Here is a 7,292-nt window from a genome sequence, read left to right as displayed (position 1 = left end):
CAGATTTCCTGGGCAAGCATTTTGAAAATATTTCTAGTGCATCACACTATGCGCCAACTTTCCTAAAGTTCAAGGAACGCATAGAGCGCAAGCGCCTTGAACGAAAATGCTCAGCAGATGAACCTTACAATCGTCCGTTTAGTCTCGCTGAACTGAAGGCTGCTCTCAGTTCCTGCGGCAACTCAGCACCAGGTGGTGACCGCATAATGTATGCGATGATCAAGAATATGCACCCAGAAACATTGAACACACTTCTGTCTCTTTACAACACCATGTGGGTGTCTGGGCATATTCCATCCTCATGGAAAGAAGCGATTGTCATCCCAATTCATAAGCAAGGCAAAGACCCCGCATTAGCCAGTAGTTATAGGTCAATAACACTAACAAGCTGCCTGTGTAAATTATATGAAAAAATGGTAAATCGTCGTCTAATCTATTTCCTCGAAAGCAACTGTCTACTTGATTCCCTTCAATGTGGTTTCAGGGAGGGTAGGTCAACAATAGACCACCTTGTTCGCATTGAGGCAAATATTAGAGAGGCTTATATACACAAACAATTTTTCCTCTCTGTATTTCTGGACTTAGAGAAAGCATATGACACAACATGGCGATTCGGAATCCTCCGAGACCTATCTGCGATGGGCGTACGCGGCAACATGCTAAATATGATAGAAAACTACTTGTCTAACCGCACGTTCCGTGTCAGAGTGGGCAATGCCCTGTCCAGGCTATTCACTCAAAAAACTGGCGTGCCACAAGGGGGCGTGCTTAGTTGCACCCTCTTCATTGTGAAAATGAATTCCCTCCACAAAGTCATTCCATCCTCAATGTTTTATTTGATATATGTTGACGATGTGCAACTAGGATTTAAGTCTTGTAACCTTGCTGTCTGCGAGCGCCAAGTCCAACTCGGACTGAACAAGGTCTCAACATGGGCAAACGAAAATGGCTTCAAGCTAAACCCCCTCAAAAGCTCATGTGTACTTTTTTCTAGAAAGAGAGGCTTGATACAAGATCCTGATATTATGCTGCATGGACAACACATACCACTAAACACTGAACATAAATTTTTAGGCATAATACTCGACTCAAAACTAACCTTCATTCCTCATATCAAGTATTTGAAAGCTAAATGCCTTAAAACAATGAACATCCTGAAAATACTCTCATATACAACATGGGGAAGCGACAGGAAATGCCTTATGAACCTCTACAGGAGCCTTGTACGATCGCGCTTAGACTACGGTGCCGTTGTGTATCACTCAGCTACACCCAGTGCTCTCAAGATGCTGGACCCTGTGCATCATCTTGGTATCCGCCTCGCCACCGGCGCCTTTAGGACGAGTCCGATTCAAAGCCTCTATGTCGAATCGAATGAATGGTCGCTTGATCTGCAGCGGTCATATTCTACATTTAATTATTTTCTGAAAGTACATGCAAACAAAAACCATCCTTGTTATTCCACCATAAACGATATGACCTCTGCAATACTCTTTCATAACAAACCTACAGCCAGAGAGCCATTCTCGATCCGTGTGACAAAGCTGAGCGAGGAGATGGATGTTCATATTCATGAAAATAGACTAATGGCTTCTGCCAAGCCGTTTCCACCGTGGTTGTGGCGAATCATTGACTGTGACACGTCACTTGTGGAGGTAACGAAGCATGCTCCAGAGGCGCACATTCATATGCATTTTCTGGAATTACAATTTAAATACTCTTGTCCAGAGTATTACACAGACGCGTCTAAATCACATGCTGGCGTGTCATACGCAGCCGTCGGCCCATCCTTTTCCGAGTCCGATGTTCTGCACCCTCAAACAAGCATCTTCACAGCAGAGACGTATGCACTGTGGTCGGCTGCGAAACACATCAAACAGTTAAAATTACATAAGGCGGTCATATACACAGACTCATTAAGCGTTGTGAAAACATTGATGTCATGCTGCAACCACACAAATCCAGTAATTGCAGACCTTTTCTCTCTCCTCTGTACTATTTATGCCTCTGGCAAACATGTAACGATATGCTGGGTGCCTGGACACAGAGGTATTGAAGGTAACGTCCTGGCAGACCGAATTGCTACCTCCTTAGACACAAAAGCTTGCAGCATGTCCGCAGCCGTTCCGGTCTCAGACCTAAAGCCATACTTACGGAAAAAACTCAGAACCTACTGGCAGCACAAATGGGATTCTGAAACCCTTAATAAACTCCACATAGTTAAGCCACATTTAGGATACTGGCCATCACTGACCAAGTCCAGACGATGTGATGTCCTATTCTGTCGTCTCAGAATAGGGCACACTTACGGTACACATAGCTTTTTGTTGAGTGGCGGTGAACGCCCAATGTGTAGTAGATGTGGGAAGACACTCAGTGTTCAGCATGTCTTCCTAGAATGCCGCGAAACACAAGTCGAGAGGAAAAAACACTTCCCTTTGGCATACAATCAGTGTATACCACTTCACCTGGCACTGTTTCTAGGCAGAGAACCGCTATTTCACATGCAATCTACCTTAGCCTTTTTGAACGACGTTGGCACGCTCCACGTTTTCTGTGCAAGAAATTCGTAACACGGCTTCTTGCGAGAGGCCACGGTTGCGATGTAAACCTTTGTTATAGCACATGCCTCCAGGCCCTTGTACTCAAGGGATCAGCTGAGGCTGTTGTGCTATTTGTCAACAACAATCACCTGTCCATTTTTATTCATGTAACGCCATTACACCATTGTTGTACATCCTCTACTTATAGCATACCCTACTTCAGCCATTCTCATATTTTTATTCCTTGTTTATTTTATGCAACTTATAGCTCTCGGTTTAGGCCTCTCTACAGCCACGTCACATCAGCCATTAGTCCTTTCAATGCTCGTCACCACTGTCCTGGCGCTCTTTGGCCACACTTGGCCCTTGCGCCAATAAACACTACATATCATCATCATCAGGAATCTCTACGAGCTATGGCCAGCTTGAATCCCATTTGCACATAAGCATTTACCTGTGGTTCCAAAGGGACCTCACTCACCATCCCTATTTCACAACTGAGGCTCATCGTAATGGGGACCAACTGGAACCTGTTGCAGCGGGGCTATTAATGGGAACTAATGGGGCTAATTGCAGTAAGGACCAAGTGAAGACAGTTAAACTGGAAATTGATCCATAAATTAGTTGAACTGGGACCAGTTGCCTCCCCAATTGCACATTTTCACCTTCACCTGCGCGTTTAGTTCACTGCGGATACAAGGCAAACCTCATTGTAACAGGCACAGAATGATGAAATAGATCGAGTTCAATAATTATTTGTAACACTTTATTAAGCCAGAAACATTAAAATTTTGCGACATATAGCGTTTATGAATATGTCCAGCATTTCTTCTAAATGTAAAATTCAGAGTTCTTTCGGAACATTGGGAAACGTACCTTATTACGGCAGCATGACATTTTTGAGCGCTCGCTAAAGGAATTGCTTACAAAGGCCGTAGTTGGTCAACAGACGTTTAGATTAGCAAACAAATTTGGGATAGCATTCCTCTCAAGTTCGCTGGATTTGATTTTGTTGCCATCTGTAGTTACACCAGGGCAGCGGGCTAAATTTTGTGCCGCTCGTAGAACAAATTGATGCTCTGGAGCAATTGCGCACATAGTTTACAGCGAAGCTCATAATCAACGCCCATATTCTGAACTTTGCCTGCACGTTAAATCATTTTGGAATAGTGCTTGTCGCCTTTCGTATGCTAAATGCAAGCACCTTTACGGGCCATTACACGGTGCGCGTCTGTCTACAAAGGGGTCTTGAAACACTTCTAGAACATAATACGAAAACGTTCCTGCCCGCGAGTGCGAGAACTGCCCAATACAGCTTCGCTTGCTTTCACGTACGAGTTCTCCGGATTTGCACAGATCTGCAGATTGCTTTCCCTATCCCACGAATTGTCAGCCCCCCATGCAGGCATCAAGACGGCAGTGTCGGTCCCGAGATCATATTCAAAACATGGCGGCCATCAGCTTAGCCAGGCAATTTTTTTGGAGGGAGGGGACGGAGCAGGTTGGGTGTCGTCGCACATTTTATGCCAGGCATCCTAGTACAGTTACGAGACTAGGACCATTAGAGTTACAGAAGGGAAGCACAGTCAAGGACGGCAGAAAATTAGGTGGGGTCGCGACATTAGGAAATTTGCAGGCGCAAGTTGGAATCAGCTAGGACAAGACAGGGATAACTGGAGACTGCTGGGAGCAGCCTTCGTCCTGCAGTAGACATAATAGGCTGATGATTATAATGGTCCTGGTACTGGAAAATGGGAGTTGGGGGACATTCCCAATGTGCCCCATCCCAGCTCCCTTTCTGGCTCCTGGTGTCTGCTGCCCACAAAAGCATGGCCTTGCAGATTCACTTAAACTATTCCGAGAGAGCCATCGCTGGGGGTGAAGTTTATTCAAGGAAATGTGGCTGTTTGCCTGCTCTGCCAACCACACACATTTTCGCACGACAGACATGATTGTGCAGCATGGCTTCTTGCTGAAGTGCAATTGCGCAAATTTTATCCTTTTCTTGTTGGTATGTGCTGGTACTGGAACAGATATAGTCGTTACCGCCTGCTTAAAGAAAGGCCGCTAAATTCTGCCACACGATATCAAGCCTACTCTCACATGACATCACATGGTTGGACAACGTGTTGTGTTGGTCTTGCATGTTGTCATCTCCTAAATCGAGTGCGGACACATTCCAGACTTTTTATAAGACTGCTTGTTTCCCTATGGCCGTGATCATTTTGCCCATATATAATCCATTGACTGTAGAAGTCACTGACACGTCTCCTTCCTTCCGACACCTTCAACAACAAATATAAAAAGTCAGAAGTACATAGCCTTACATTTTCCACAAGGCAGTACTGAACAAATTCTAGAAGCATTAAGAAAATTTCAAACAATTGAAGAAAAATCTACACCCAGAAGTGTACCGATACGAAAGAAATGTCTTTATTATCACATTGCCACCAAGCAGCAGTTGTACAGGAAAAAGACCAGACACAAGTAATAATTATTATACACAATCTTTCTGCCAAAAAGAACGAGGTATATTCTCCCTGTGCAGCCAGTGCACAGATCAGATGGCACGGCTACCAACGCCTCATTCTGACCCACATTCCCTGGGGAACCGAAAGGGAACAACAAATTCGGACCAGTTCCTTCAAACACTCGCCACAGTAGTCACACGCACACTGTACTCACAGTCGGATCCAAAACATTGAAATGCATGTCTCGGCAATAATTCCAGGTAACTGTGTCAGTCAGCTGACTGTGTTCGACGCCCTTTCTGTTGCTTACAGTGCCCTCCAGAAGATAGAAATCGCAGCTGCGCCAGCATGCTGCTGTTCCACATTTAATGTCACATGGCCTCCAATTGGCGTCCCAGGCAGCCAAACTTTAGTCGTGCTCACCACTACTAAGCAAAAAAAAAAAAAAAAACTCAACCTCCGCTACTTGTGTTGCCTCCACAACCAATCTCTGAGGCCAGGTTGCAGACGACCACTGTTGTTGGCTGCCTGGGGCACAGATCTCGGACAACACACTATGTGCGACCTACCCTCTGTAGTCTGCCACGTTATGCATGCTGCATAGAGCAAGTCTGGCACATCCAGCAGAAAGACATAATGTTTTCGAGACACTTATAGACAAGCTGCATGGCGTGGCATCACTTCCGTCACCTTCACTACAGGCAAAAAGAAATTTGGCAAACTCTGATAGCATGAATTTTCCCCAAAGGCAAGGTTAGGTGTCCAAGTTTTCGAAGTTGCCTTACTTTCAAAGTTACTACTATCGAAGTTTCGAAGCAGTTAACAAGGGCTAGGAAGAGCAGTGCCGTCTGCTCTTATGCAACGTAACCGTTAGCTCTTGTTGCCTGCACTGCACCCCTTACAAACATGCAGCTTGTCTATAGGCAGAATTTGAAAAGCTGGCAGTTGTACAGTAGCCCTGCTTCACACCTCATTGGCTCAACATGCCAATAGTGAACAGCTTGCATAGAAAACAAAAACAAACCCCACGTCTAGCATGAAACATTAAACAGATATGTACGGCTTAGCAGCAACTGTGCGTTTGTGCCCTAAAGGATGCCATGGTGCAACGGCAGTTGGCCTGTTTCCTTAATCTGGCTTGCTTAAGATGAGCATGACTCGTTTTCGAACTTGCTGCTAGAATTAAACTGTGATCTAATGCAGCTCACCCAAGTTAAATAGAATGCAGCTGAGCCCCCTTTTGTGTTCTAGAAAACAGAACTCGTGCAATTTCAAAAAAGAAAAGCTCTCAGCTACAGGCAGCCGTGTGATTTACTCTGAGTGATCGCTTCATCTTTAGGAAGATCAGAAGATAATGTGGGGAACCGGAAGATTACGTCGGCGAAGCCAGTTAAAAAATGTCAGTCTGAAAAATTAAGACAAGCCATTACCTTTATAAAAAAAATATTCAGTGACACTTGTCAGCTAAATGCTAAGTCTAGCCAAGTGATAGCACGCAGCGCACTCTCAGATAAGCCCATACAATGCAATCCAGTTGAAGTAACATCCAGCAAACTGTGAAATCATGACGTTAGAGGAGTATAGGAACGAATGGTCTCTGCAATCTTCAAACAGGGGTTTGTGTATATCCAGTGACTAGTACCTGCTCAAAGGCCTGCAACCACTCAAGATAAGCTGCATCATAGAAATTAGGCTTCGAAAAAAGCAAGTCTTTCGTTGCGATGTTTAACGCTGCACTGCTGTGCTGTGTTAAGCAACCAATCATTTCAGATCTTGGTGTTGGCACCTAGTGTAACCTTCACAGTATGTTTTCGTTTCTTATAGGTCAAATTTCCCAATAGAGATGTCTTTTAGAACATCAGGACTTAGCTTTTGTGTTCTCATATGCAAAGATAACTGTACTACCATGCACAATATGCACCTGAGTACAGCCAATGCAAATGTTCACGATCCTGGACAAGCCAATGGCACGTAGCACGTAGCAGTTTTGTCCACACTGTGCTTGACTGAAAAGTTAGTAAGTGAAAAATGACATTTGCAGTGCACACTTAAGCAGACTGCCTCGTCAACGTGTTCCTTGGTCCTTTCTTGACAACATAATAGCACTGCAGCTTATAATCTGCTCTATGCAATGACCAACCAATGTCTAAGACATCTGTAAACATGACACACCTCTTGCAAACTCTCGTTTCGCGAACTACTTCATGTCTGCATGGTAGACACACATTGGCACATGACGTGAACATGATCTATAATTGACAAGAAATGTTATTCAACT

This window comes from Dermacentor variabilis, chromosome 11 (assembly GCF_050947875.1).
Source record: "Dermacentor variabilis isolate Ectoservices chromosome 11, ASM5094787v1, whole genome shotgun sequence".
Classification (NCBI taxonomy): domain Eukaryota; kingdom Metazoa; phylum Arthropoda; class Arachnida; order Ixodida; family Ixodidae; genus Dermacentor; species Dermacentor variabilis.
The sequence above is the reverse complement of the archived record's forward strand: the minus strand, read 5'-3'. Positions refer to the sequence as shown.